Source organism: Belonocnema kinseyi, chromosome 8 (assembly GCF_010883055.1).
Source record: "Belonocnema kinseyi isolate 2016_QV_RU_SX_M_011 chromosome 8, B_treatae_v1, whole genome shotgun sequence".
NCBI lineage: Eukaryota > Metazoa > Arthropoda > Insecta > Hymenoptera > Cynipidae > Belonocnema > Belonocnema kinseyi.
In genome coordinates, this window is record NC_046664.1 from 99021189 (window position 1) to 99035997 (window position 14809).

The 14809-nt window shown below is 30.9% G+C and overlaps 1 protein-coding gene across 4 annotated transcripts in view; it reads left to right on the forward strand.

Annotated features, from left to right (window-relative positions):
• LOC117178346 (protein phosphatase Slingshot homolog 2) overlaps positions 1-14809 on the forward strand; it is a 302560-nt gene that overhangs the window by 155029 nt on the left and 132722 nt on the right. The window contains exon 1 of one of the 4 annotated variants that reach the window (XM_033369770.1): positions 6132-6161. The exons of the other annotated variants lie outside the window; for them this stretch is intronic. The gene's annotated coding sequence lies outside the window, so the exon portion shown is untranslated. Of the gene's footprint in view, positions 1-6131; positions 6162-14809 lie in introns of those variants that run through there. 4 annotated transcript variants of the gene reach the window in all.

Here is a 14809-nt window from a genome sequence, read left to right on the forward strand (position 1 = left end):
TTCCAGTCCTTTCCGAGGCTATTTTGTAGTTTTTATTATTCATTGTTTAGATTATACGCCCAACTAACACCTTTATGCAATAAGTTTATTTTCTGAGTCGAATTCATGTCCAAGTTAAGTATCAAATCGTCATATGGTGGAGATTGTAGTTCTAACGTCAGTCCCACCAAAAACTTCAGTTAGTAAGGGAGGCTTGGAAGAGGGGGGAGGTAGAACTGGAACCGAGAGAGTCGTCTTGGGTTTGCGTTAATTATGCAAAAAGGCGAATGCTTGAGGATTCGGATTTTCAAAACAGAGGACTACGATATGAAAAAATCATTTGTAAACAACCTTTTCGATTGAAAATTGTTTCATTAAATAAAAAATTGATGACAACACTTTGTCGATCACATTGGTATTGTTTTCTCATCAATTGTACTTCTTTAAAATATAATAATGTTTTAAGATAACTGCAAGACTTATCAATAGTTCTTAATAAAATTAAACAAAATTTAAATTTGAAAATAAGTGATTTTCATTTTTTATTTGTTCATAACTAAAATATTGTGTACTTTTCATAGATTTAATAAAATTCTCTGATATAGGCCACCATTGTGTCTACTGTTTGATGTCAAATTTACCTGTTTTAGTTAAAATTTGAAATAATCTGTCGAAAGTTTCATTTTTTTGATTAAATATTAACTTTTATAAATTAAAAACTGCATTATTCTATTTTTGTTTAAAATTTTTTATTGAACCTTGATCTTTTTTAGGTAAGAGTGGAATTATTTGTTTGAAAATTTATGTATTTTGTTGAAAATTTGTGTTTTTTGTTAGTAATATAAAACTGCTTCCTTCAAAATTCATCTTTTTAATTGAGAATTCAACTATTTTGTTGAAAGTTCCTTTAAAGTTAATCCAAAATTAATTTATGTAAGATATAATCGGATTATATCATTTTTAGTAGAGAATTGATATTTGAAGTTAAAAATTGATCTTTTGTGGTTGAAAATTCAAACCTTTGGTTTGAAAATGCACATATTTAGATGAAAATTCGTTATTTCGGTAAGATATTAGTCGTCTCGTTTGAAAATTCATGTTTGTAATTGAGAACAAAACTATTAAGTTGCACATTCCGTTTTTTTTTGTCAAAATTAAATTCTCTAACTGAAAATTTAACTATCCCGCTTTTGGTGGAACACTGAAATTTGGAATTAAAAATGGATATTTTTGGGTTGAAAATTCAATTATTTGTCTCAAACATCGTCTTTTTTATATAAAATTAATCTTCTTGGTTGAGAATACATCTGTTTGCTTAAAAGTTCAACTATGTAAGTATCATCAAATGCATCTATTTTAGTAAAATTTCAATTAATTTGTTGAAATTTAATTGTTTGTTGTTAAATATTAATTCTTTTAACTAAAAAGGAATTATCCTATTTCTGGTTTTATATATTTATATTTTTAATTAAAAATTTATGTTCACTATTTGTTTAAAAACTAATCTTTTTCATAAGGGTTCAACTATTTTTTTTTAAATTGATTAAAAATTCAACTGCACTATTTCAGGATGAAAAATTATATTTTTAATTAAAAATTAATTTTTTCATTTAAAATTCCTTTCTCTGGTAGAAAATTATTTTTCTTTGTTTAAATCTTATCTTGTTCATTTAGGATTGAACTATTTTCTTGATTTTTTTGTTTGTTAAAAATTAATGTCTAAGGAAAATTTTAATTATATCATTGTTGGTTGAAAAGTAATCGGTTTTTTTGTAGAGAATTAATGTTATGGGTAAAATCGATTATTTTGTCTTAGATTGGAAAAAATGTCGTGAATAATTTACTATAAAACAATTTTAATCGCTGAGAGATTCTGCCAAATAATGTGTAGAACCTGTCTGATTTTAAGTGAATTCTATTTTATTTTAAGTACTTTTGATAATATTGTTCTTACATTGAAAATTAATTAAGTTGAAAATTCTATTATTTGTTTAAAACAGTTTTTTAAAATAGAAAATTAATCTTTGTGTTTGAAATATCACCTTTTTTGTTAAAACTTTGACTATTTTGTGTATAGTTCATCTCTTTTAATTAAAATTTGAAATAATTTGTAAAAAATGTCATTTTTTTGATCGATTATTAACTTTTATGAACTGCAAACTGAATTAATCTCTTTTTGTTTAAAATTTGATATTTTTTTGTTGAAACTTCATCTTTTTAATTAAAAATTATTTTATGGGTGAAAAATTAATCTTTTTTTTATTATTCTTAACCTAGATGCCCAGATTCGACTTTTTTGTCTCAGATCGGAAAAAAAACGTCTTGAGTAATTTACTATAAAAGAGTTTTAATCGCTGAGAGATTCTGCTAAATAATGTGTAGAACCTGTCTGGTTATAAGTAAATTCTATTTTATTTAAAATTCTTTTTATAATATTGTTCTTGAATTGAAAATTAATTTAGTTGATAATTCTATTATTTGTTTTTTAAAAATTTTGTTTAATTAAAAATTAATCGTTGTGATTAAAAATTCATCTTTTTTATTAAAACTTTTACTATTTGGTGTCAAGTTCATCTGTTTTAATTAAAATTTTTAATAACCTGTAGAAAATTTCATTTTTTGGATAGAATATGAACTTTTATAAACCAAAAACTGAATTATTCCATTTTCGTTTAAAATTTGTTATTTTTAATTGAAACTTCATCTTTTTCGTTAAAAATTATTTTATGGTTGAAGAATTAATCTGTTTTTTATTATTCTGAACATAGATGTCCAAATTCCATTTTTTTGGTCCTGTATCACAAAAAACGTCTTGCATAATTTACTATAAAAAAATGTTATTCGCTGAAAGGTTCTATTATTTGTTGAAAAAGATTTTTTTAAATAGAAAATTAATCTTTGTGATTGAAATTTCATCTTTTTTCTTCAAACTTTTACTATTTGCTGTCAAATTCGCCTGTTTTGGTTAAAATTTTAAATAACCTGAAGAAAATTTCATTTTTTTATTGAATATTAAGTTTTTTATACTAAAAACTGAATTATTCTATTTTTGTTCAAAATTTGATATTTTTTATTGAAACATGATGTTTTTTTAGCTAAAAATGGAATCATTTGTTTGAAAATTTCCGTAGTTTGTTGAAAATTTGTGTCTTTTATTAGAAATATAAATATGAAAACCCGATACATCCATAAACCTGAACATAATTCATTTAATCCCTCATTTCTTAAACCATATATTGTTTAAAAACACATAAAAATTTGGAAGCCTATACATTTTATACAGCTGTTTTGTTGTGAAGGTCAAGTGCAGAGAGTTTAATGGTACTTTTCTGATATTAAGGAAAGTTAGTGTAACATTGGTGTATTTTTAGTTATAAGTTAATGTTTTAGTTATTATTTGCATTCAATATAAACATTAAGTATTATTCCTGTGATGTATGGAATTTGTTATAAAATTTCATTGCCGATAAAAAATACGGTAGCAACTTATTGAGATTTTGAGGTTAATATTACATTTTGCAATTCAAGAGCGAACTGCTCGCAGTAAACAAATTTATCAAAAAGACGTAAGATGAAAACATAAAAAGCTATTTTTTATTTTAATCTTTGTGTAATTTGTAAGAAAAATTTCAGTAAAAGCTTAACTTTCGTAAAGTTTTTTTAGTACATTTTCGTAACCTTTCATAGCAAAAAATAATGTTTGATAGATTTTTGTAGATATATACGGAAGATTTACATTAAAGTGGCCAAAACTACCTAATTCTGCGTCCAGCAGTTCGCTTTTGTATTCTAAAATTAATTCCTAACCTCAAAATTACAAAAGTTGTTATGCATTTTCCACCAGCAATGGACTTTAATATCAAATTCCATACTTCATAGAAATATTACTTAATGTTAATGTGTACATTAATAACAAATAATAGATTAAAGATCAACTTATAATTAAAAATATACTAACCCTACCGATAGAAATCTCAGAGTATATGCTAAAGATTTTCAAGGCTCTGAGAAGCTCGGAGAAATTCTCCGCAGGCACTCAGTTTAATTGTCCTGATAGCTCGTTCAAATGTTTTGAAGGCTTTAAAATGTTCTTTCCGAACTTGAAATAAAAATACGATCATAAATAACAAGCAGAGGCTTAAATTGAAATAAGAATTCGAACAGTGATCCAAAAATACTTGCGCATGCTTGAACTGTGCGTCGCACATTGGCTCTAGTTCGCGTACATATTTAAAAATCAAGTACAGACGCGCACTTTAGCGGCTTAGCCAATGGACGTCACTCAAATCTAAGCAAGCGCAGATCAAGCCAGCTCCGTTGGGATCATTAAACTTCAAGAAAACGCGTGTAACGTTCCATTACTGTCTAACTCACGCTGACTCACGAGTGTCCCTTTCGCACGCGTTTATCTATTAAAGAACGAGCAATCGTGACAATTTTTCAATATTTTCCAACTCTGTCTAACCCATTCATAACTCGTGTCTCACGCATATAGCAATGAAAATCGAGTAGTGTGACAATCGAAATCGACAAGATCGTTTAGAGATTTCATATTAAGGATGCTTAGTCCTTCTCTCAGGAGCAAATGAAAATAAAAGTACTTTCGAATATAAATAGCGGGAGTAGTGAAAGTGAGGCCATATTTTACGTTTAACTACTTAGATTATTATAATTGGCGAACAATAACTTATTATAAATCTTGCCTTTTATGAGAAAACTACGGCGTACTGTATTTATTGTGAAATAATCAGAGACTATAAAATACGAATTAAAACTCTTTGTTAAGAATATTGTATGGGAAATAAGAGATTATTCAATTTTGAGAAGGTTCCTTTAAGTTATAATGTTTCATGGAGAGTCTTAAAGATAAATGAATGCTCGATAGTTTAGAGTTTTGAGGTTAATCTAGGAATAGGAAAATTAAATTATTTTAGTGCAAGTAAAATAATGTGAGATACTATGGTGTAATTGTATTTTTAAGGAGATTCTTAGTCTGCTTATAAAGAAGGGTTGATAGTATCGTGAATTTAATCGTTAACTCATTCAATTTGTCGTGGTTATATCGCTATAGTTATAGGGTACACAAACGGGTTGGCCTGAACGAGTTATGCTCATTGTTAGTCTCATGATCTTAATTGAAAGCTGCTCTTTCGTTGAGAGGTTACACTATGGTATGATCGAATTATCGCCAAATTATCGCAAAATTATCGCTGACTAGTGAACGAGAAGTGGATGGACACTGTAACCGAGTCTTCTTCATCTCATCTAATAGGTACACATGCACATAGATTGTAGGCAATTTCTGAGACGGTTTGATATCGAAATTTACCTATGTAATATAATGAGCCTATACACCCGGTTACGATGGAATGATATTCGATACACATTTAATGTTTAAAGTAAAGATGGCATTAAACACGAATTATATTTCACTTAAAATTCAGGGGATGATTTTCAAAGTATATCACATTCATTGCATACTGTTAAAAATTTATTTCTGCCTTATTTTTACCAAAAATTTCACACTATCAACTACTGAAATGTTTATTACAAATAAGAACATTTTAATTTTACGAAAAATTCAAAAGTGTCCTGGAAAGATGGAAAAATAGCTGACACTCTGAGCCCCTTTGTCTGCCGCGGTCGGGTCCACCAAAAATTGGCGGGTTTCCCAAATTCGAGAAGGCGACCCTCCTCGCTAATAATACGTTCTCAATACTAACGAATATGTCTTGGACCAGAAGTCTCCACTTTAAAACTCACAGCGATTTTAGTATTCTGGTTGCTCCCGGACCAATTGTTTCCGCCAAACGTGAATTTAGAACGACTTCGAACTTCTTCGTTTCTGGTAGTGAAAGTGTTTTAAACGTTCCTCTTTGCAGATAAGGCATATCTTGAACTTTTTTTGTTTGTTTTCAAATTGATTCCATGAACTGATTTTAAATTATAAATTCAAAATAATTCTAGATCGTTTTTTCCAGGGTCTCTCTCAATGTGATTTCCATTAATGAAAAATAGCAACGTGGTTTCATTATTAGTCACTGATCGCGAGGTAGACATATTTGTCACTGAAAAAAATTCCAAGCATCGATTGTATCATATACATAGTCCATAACGGAGACGTATAAGGCTGACACCCCTGCGGTATCGACAATAGGGGTAAAAAATCAACGCAGTGCTGGGTAGGTTGATGGGTTAAGGTTAAGGTTAGGGTTAGATCTGCCTTTAACATTAATATGCCTGTTTTCTCATAACAAAAGGAAACAGAGGTACGTTCTATCCCCTTTGCATTGCCCCTATTCCAACGGCCTTTCAGTGGAAACCCTCCTCCGGACAGGATTCTGCGCTGAGGGTCAGAGCACAACTGTTAGTACATTCGACTCCGACTCGAAAATAAGCACCCATCGTCCTTCAGTCTGCAATGTTGAAAGAAATTCTTTCGTTCTTACTATTTCCTTTTTCTTCTGGGGGAAATTTGTTTCGATTAGTCCCCTTCCGTTGTTATTCATTTGGCGTGAAAGATTGAATATGCAAGTACAAAATGATACGAACAAGAGGATATCAGTGGTACTCGATCTTTCATAACACCATGAAAATTATATAAACAATTGCATATGGATAATGGTTATGTGAAACTTGCAAAGAAAAAATATAAATATTGCATTTGCTCACAGTTTAAAAAAATCGTTCAAAATGATACTGAATTCAATATAATTTTGATATGCAACAAAAATGATACAGAATTCAAAAGCAGTTTGATCCGAAGGAGTGAATGATCGTGCAGTATATTTAAAAAGTTAAAAAAATAACGAAATATTATATTAGAAAATACCACTTGCTAAGTATAGTTGTCACTTGCGCGCGATTGGATACAATTTTTAGGTTATGTCGTTATGATACGGGCGCCAAGAACTAACGGCCGTTTTGTTTAGTCTGACAAATAAACCGAAAAATAAGATAAAATTGATCCGAATGGGCAGATCATTATGATCTCTAGTCAAATGATGTTTGGAGCAAAATGCTCTGCAACAAAATTGATCCTTTTTTTTAATGTGCTTGATCATAAATGGCAGCGTGTCCAGATGCAGACAGCGGGAAAAAATGCTTAGAATGTGTGAATGAGACCCTAGTCATAAGAGACACAAGAAGCCACAGAAACACGAGAGCTTGCATGGAAAAAATGAATGGACGTGACGGAAGCTAGAGAATTATGTTAGGACAGAAGATTATGGCGACAAGTAGTTAATAAAAAGAGTGTCAGTCGCGTGAATGAAGCCTGAAACAAAGGCCCTTGGATACTAATAGGCCCGAGTGGGGAATTTCACATGATGCCTTTGTGGGGTTCTTCACTTGGGGTGATTACTAGAGAGATTGATCAGCAACCTGGGTCGGAGCAGTGCTACAAAACGAATGCGCTATTTAAATAAATAACACGATAATTCTAGATCAATCTAAAAATTCTACAACATCTTTCTCACATTACTCTCTTTCCCAGCGAGTTATTCACGCCCACCCCGAAGGAGAAGTAGCTTAATCGTGTAATAATAACAATCTTTAGTGTTCTGTAAGTAATTTAGGGCTACAAGAATGTTGGACAAATGCAGGAACCCCAATTTCCATCACCCTGACAACTCAGATAAATATTTAAAAATTTTGAAAGTGTAACTACTGCACTTAAGCCTAAGGTACGCATTGTGATCGAGAAGATTGTTATTAATAAATGCTACGTGTAAAGCAGTATCAATTAGGCTGCATGTAAGAATAGGAATGTTGGCGGAGAATGTATTTATGTGGCAGACAAGTACGTTTATCGTCGGGTGCAAAGGTTTGGAAAGCGCATATGACTTCCGTTATATTGCCGCGGACTGAATTATTGTGGTAGTTCGTAGATCGATCGTTGCTCTCGATTGTCAATGCACTAGTCGATAATGTCGATATTCATTGCAGATAAACTGTGTAGACTGCAGTGCATCGTGCACTCGATAATTTAATGACGACCCGTTAGTACAAAGGTTATGCTGAGTCTACTTTGCTCGATTTAAGTTCTTCATTGCTTGAGCTAACACACCCAACCAGCACAAGATGCAGACAGTATGCCATGGAAAAAAAGCAATAGTCAAATAAATTTAGAAAATAAAAGAGCATACAATTTAAATAAATTGTGAATATTGTATAAAACTCAGAAAGTCTAGCGAATGAATGTCACTCTATTTTAGGAAGATGAAAATTGGTCATTTTTTCCCCTTCTTTTCAGCATCGATATTTGTTGAAGTGATTATTGTTGAGTAAAAAAATAATATTTTTGTAGGTGTTTTGGCGAAAAATCGTATGATCATGAAAAATGAAAAAAATTGTTTAAACAATTTTAGTAAAAATGAATTAAAAAAATTTCTTCTTCTGACCTATGTCATGGCTCACTTGGGGCCCTATGAATATGATATTTGAATTTAACAAAAAATTGTTTAAACCATTATTGTTTAAACAAATTTACCACAAAAATTTTTTTTTCGTTTCTCTTGCATAATTTCAGGCTCATTTAAGGCTCCTGAAATATCATCAACTGAAAGTCGTGCGATATTTCCTTTGTCCATTTTTTGTTATGTATGGTGTTGTGCCACCTTAACGTTATAAAAAATACGTGAAGAAAACCATATAACCCATTTTTACTCTTCCCATAATTTAGGGCACATTTAGGACTAATTTGGGCCCGCAGTCCCAAATTTTGGGCTCTAATATTTATGGTAAAAAATAGATAACAAATTGTTTAAACATTTTTTTAAATGTTTAATTATCATATTTCCAGAGCCCTTAATGGACCCTAAATTATTCTATATGGTGAATTTTCTGTAAAATTATTTGCATTACGGTTTACAGCAATGTTTGGCCAGCCTAACATTAATCTAGTGCAAGCGCCATTTTTTACAACAAATAAAAGAGCCCAAAATTTGGGACCACGAGCCTAAATCAGCCTTAAATGAGCATTCAGAAAATCAAAATTTCTGCAGTAAGTTTTAATTTCTATTGAAACTGACGATTTTACATTTTTCATTACAATGCTCAGTTTGAGTCTCTTCGGAAGTGGTTTTTTGTCTTATCTTTAAGTGGCGATTTCGACTTGCAGAATGTCTGTAATGTTCTGTACTGCCTACCTTTAAATGTTTTTTATATTAAAGAAATTATAAGATGCTCTTTCGGCCCGTGCAATTGTCCAAAATAGTTTCAATTACAATTATTGTAATCATTAATTTTGTTGCTCATAAAGAAACTCTAACATGCTCTTTCAGAGCGTGTAAAATTGTGAAAAATAATTGTACCTTCCAATTAATGTAAAAATAAATGTGTAGTCGCTAATTTTTCAAGATAAATAATTTTCCTAATTAAAGTATGAATAATATCAAAAAGTCAAACGTGTTATTTGTAACATGTTATGTGCGGATATATTAAGGGTGGTTTTGAGGGGTCTTGCCGAACTTTCTCATCCACTCTATAATTAGTGAGATAGAAAAAGAGAATTTTTGACATTTTTGTATTCTAAAATATCGACAATCAAACTTGTCATTTTTAACATTTTAGGTGTGGGTATAGTAGGGGTGGTTTTCAGGGTCTTGCTGAACCTTCTCACCCACTATACAATTAGTGAGATAAAAAAAGAGAATTTTTAACGTTTTTGTATTTCCAAATATCGACAACCAAACTTTTCAATTTTAACATTTTAGGTGAGGACATATTAAGGGTGGCTTTAGGGGTCTTGCCGAACATTCTCACCCACTCTTTCAGTAGTGAGATAAAAAAAGAGAATTTTTGACGTCTTTATATTTTCAAATATCGACAATCAAACTTGCATTAGGCAGGTCTTAATAATGGGTGATGTGTAAGGGTAGGTAACCCCTTAAAAATTAGAATAAAACCACCCAAGATAATATTTTTGGAGGACTGTTTCAATACCAAAAACTACACTGTTGAAATTTAGTATACGCATATACTAAAGTCAGTATACATGTATACAAAATTTAGTATACGCATATACCAAATTTAGGAGAAGCGTATACTAAATTGAGTACACGCTTACACTAATTTTATTGTACGTGCATTTTCGTTCTGGTATAGGCGATTATGATTTCGTCCTGATTATGATGGTTTACACTGATAGGAATGAATTGACAGTACAACAATATTTATGACTAGATTCATTACATTTTATTGCTTGTATAGATACAGCCCTACATGATGTTTGTTTTGACAATCCTGATTCTTGTTGCTTATGAAGACAGACGCACAGGCAAGAGCGATATGCGTCCGTGGTGAACTAAACAAAGTAAGTCGGGTAAATCACTCATACAGAGTGTATTGCTAAACAACAACATTTTAGAGCTAGTTCGTTTAGGCAAATTTTAGTAGGATTACACATTTCATATAACTGCAATACGTATATTGCATTTTTGTACCACAAATATTAATAAGTTGTATTTACTATCTTTCAGTGTGTGCATTTGGTAGTCTGTATGATTGCAGTACAAGTGTTATATTATGAATGTACTCATAGTTTTCTAACCTACGATCGTATGCTTAAATCAATGGTACTATTTCTATCAGTATAGTAGCACAGTTAACCTCAAATTCAAAACTGTGCACATAAAATCCATGGCCTCATTTTAGTCCGTACTCGATTATAGAATTTCACAATGAAACTACATTTGCGTTAATATATTAATACACTTGACATACCATATAAAGAAAAAACTTCGCATATATTTAGCACAAGAACTCAACAAAAATGCACGAGAGCCAAGCGAGCCTGCTAATGGCCAGGTTGCCCGTCCGCGTAAATCAAAACGCGCTTGCGTAGCCGAATATAGCAAACACGTATATGAATTTTAGTATACAGAAACTATAAAATTCATGTATTTAAAAGAAACTTACTGCACACTTAATAAATTTAGCATAAAAATACCTTCCTAAACGAAATTTAGTATACGTAAGTATACTAAAATTACAAAATGTAATGAATTTAGTAAACATATACGAAATTTAATATAAATATGTATACTGAAGTTGCAAATATTTCTTAAAGTGTAGCCTTCAAATGATACTTTTTTGACAGTGATGTTTAGGAAAATTCCAGCTGAAATTTTTAACAGTATTTACTCGTTTTCTGAAAACCGTTTATGTTTTTCGTACAACTTTAAATAAGAGGCATACTGGGTAAAAAATATTTCTTAAAAGTTATATTTGATCATTCATATTGCGTAACGTTTGTTAATGAGTCATGTGAAAGTAAAATCAGACACCCCGTCCGGAAAATGTGTAAAGAAAGGTGTGAATATGTAATGTATACATTGAAAGTGAGTGAAAACGAACGCAAACGTGTCGTCGCTTGACACGTGAGAGAAAAATGCGTGTATATGTTGAACTATTAACATACTTACCTTAGGGTATAAAATAATCTCTTCTAACAATAGCACCACTATTTTTACTACTCACGTAACTATAACCGTTTCTCTTTTTACCTTCCAGTGAAAGTGCAACATGGTATTTTTCGTAGAAGCTACAAATATAAGTGATCTTACGCATCCTTGTTAGACATTAAATAAAAAAAATACATCTAGGAGTTCTTGATTATTTAATTTGTTTTGGAATTGTGAGTTACGTTTTTCTCGGTGTATTTGGTATGTTGATTTCTGGCTGTTATCATAATTAATCATTATGTCTTCCTTTGAGACAGGGTTTTCAGTGATGAATGGATTTTAGTTTTAGGATATTGCCTAACTCGCTTTTGGCAACGCATGCTCTTGACACTCGAAATTTCACGCTACTCTGGAAATAGCGCTGACGAAATTAGAGACGACGTTAAATTCGAAAAGCGTTCTCTTATAGGTTTCGGCAAAACTTCACAAAGAGATAGATCAATATTTGAGACTCTGACTTTTTTGCGACCGAGATTATTACTTTGTGTTATTCATTTCTGTTTAATCTGGATTTGAGTTTGGGGACCAATCTTCAAGAAAATAGACTAAAAGCCTGTGCATTATATACTACTCCGTTTATTAAATCTCACCCTTACTAGGGGAAGAGCTACCAAACATTTTTCTCCGTGTAATAATCCGTATTTCATATAGCAACCTTTAGCAGATAGTACAGCTTCAATGCCGTGTCGTAGGATCGTCCTTACTGACTTTTGTTTCATGAAGTGCCAAACCTTGTAGATGGGATTCCTATCTTGAGATTTTCCCGGTCCGTCGAGAAACGGTAACTTTTTCCGACCGAAAGACGTGCTAAGTCGTCTGTCAAATTTGTCAAATCTAGTGAACTAGGAGTTTAACCCTAGACGGATCCTATACATTTTTTCCCCTCACCGGCTCCTGTAGGTGATAAATGTCCCCCATTTGGATTCCTTGTGCACAATCTTTTCCTTTCATCGGCATCAGATGTTAGTATACACCATTCTCTTCATTTTTTAATGTCGGAGAGATTGGTGTGTATAACATCCTGTTTCAATGAATTTAAAATGTTGAAAAAAATGTTTAAACAAATAAAAATCGAGAAAATCGTGTTTTGACATTTTTTTTGGAAAAAATCATGTCATTGCTTTTCTAATTAACTAATTTAAAATTTTCAAACGCCATTTTGAAGAGCACAAATTGTACTTTAAGGTGGTGTAGCTTATAATTAGGTTCCTTCCTAAAAGTATATTTATTTGAACATTCGAAGTTAGAAAATTTTAGAAAATGAGGGACATCATAAGCGCGGGCAGAATGCTTATTGTTATAAATAATTTGAATATATAATAGGTCAATCTCTTTGTTTTCTGATGCACAATAAGATGATTTCATTTAAATAAAGATAAAAAATTAAGAAAAAGTTTTTTTCAATGAAAAAGCGGTTAGTAAGTTTGAAAGACAGGAAAAATTCATCGGAATTAAAAAAAGAAGCCTTTTCTAAAAAAAATATTTTTATTTTCAAACTAATTCTTGAAATTAAATTAAATTAAAAAACAATTAATTACAATAAATTTTGCATAAAATAAGCTTAATCTACTTCGGTGCAAAGGTTGCACAAGGAGTACGAAGGATTTCACTTTGTGAAACTAGACTTTGAGGTATGAGCATGATTGAAATTACCAGGGGTGGGATTCCGATGCCTACTAATCTAGTTTATCGAATCCCTCTTTCTAGTGCATGAAAGTTTAGAACGTTTATTACATTTTTAAGGCATTATTTATTGCCAAAAAAAAGGTTAAATGCTCGAGTTATAAATATAAATTTGCGTATTTTGTTGGCGAGAAGTTCAAATCGAGGTTCTGTTACTTTCATGTGAATAATTACGCAACAAACAGTACGAGGATTGCATAAAAATGTACATATTGACAAAAAATAAATGATTATTTAAATTGTATAGTTTTATAGCGCCTAAATAATTGTAGATTCAGTTTCGTATTTTTAATTTTAATTTAAATAAGTATTTTTTTAATTAATGAAGTTAAACTTATTATTATAAATAATAATAATGTTAAAATGGTAACATAATATTTAACTTTAATAATAAAGTAATGCTTTGAAAATATTTCAAACTTTCTAGATTAATGTCTAGTAATAAAAAATGTGATCAAATAGTTTTTATTTTGACAAATTGAATTTGTACGTTTACCTAATTTTTTTTTAATTCAGTTAAATCTGAGGATGCTATTATTATGCATATAGAAAGACCCTTTCATCTTAAATATCGAACAACTTCATGCGTGGGGAATTTAGCATCCATATGCTCTACTTTTCTAGTAATCTTAACATGCCTATGCTCCACTATGTATTCTTATTAAGGTACGAATTATTCAAGATGAAAAGTTATATTGTTAGCAAACGCGGATATCACGAGCATTCGCAGTAGTGATTCTTGTGTATTTTGACACATGGTCTAACATAATCTAAAAATACACAGGAATAACTACTGCGCATGTCAGAGATATTCGCGTTCTGCCACCACTGACTGGGGCGGGGGGATAAGCTATTTCTCTCGCACAGAAACATGATTGGCCTTTTCAGTTTTTCTCCATAAATAGCTCTTTACTTGCGCATATATGTAAACTATTTGACCTTCATTTATAGGGGAGCGGTAAACAGCCAATCAGATCGACGCGCGAGAGAGATAGCTTATCCCGCTAACTCAACTAACACTAACGTCTGTCTCTTTTTCTTTTCCAATCACTCTGCCATTGCCGGGTTTCTTCCAGTTATATATGCGCTAAAATTTCTAATATTAAGTATTTCAAGTTGTGACGTCAGCTGGCAAGATGTCTGTACAATGAGGGCCAAGCAATAATACAAATCCCAGAGGATAAAACTTTATTTAGTTTATAACTTAAAACAAAATATATATTTTTCACAGTTACAAAAAACATGTCAATTTTATTTTCAATTAAATACCTGAAGCCATGAACCCTTTTTTTCTGCGTCTTCTTACTCTTTTTTTCGAACGCTTTATTTTCTTTTCCTATTGCGTTCAGAATTCAATGTCAGAAATTCAATATTGAGAAAATGAGAATTAAAAAAATGTTTAATAACGAAATTATATTTACTCTTAATGAATTAAAATTGAATTAAAATTAATTTGAAAGAAAATCAGAAAAAAAAAATTAATAACGGAATTATATTTACTTTTCATTTTCGAGTTGATTTGTGAATGAAATATAAATTATTTATTTTATTTAGATAATAAAATAATATACGAGCCATGAGTTTTGGAAAACCAGATTTACTATCTCATCTGGAAAAAATCGTGTGACAACTAACAAGGTCACGTTTCAGAGAGGTGTCTTTCAGGGCGACACCATGAGCCC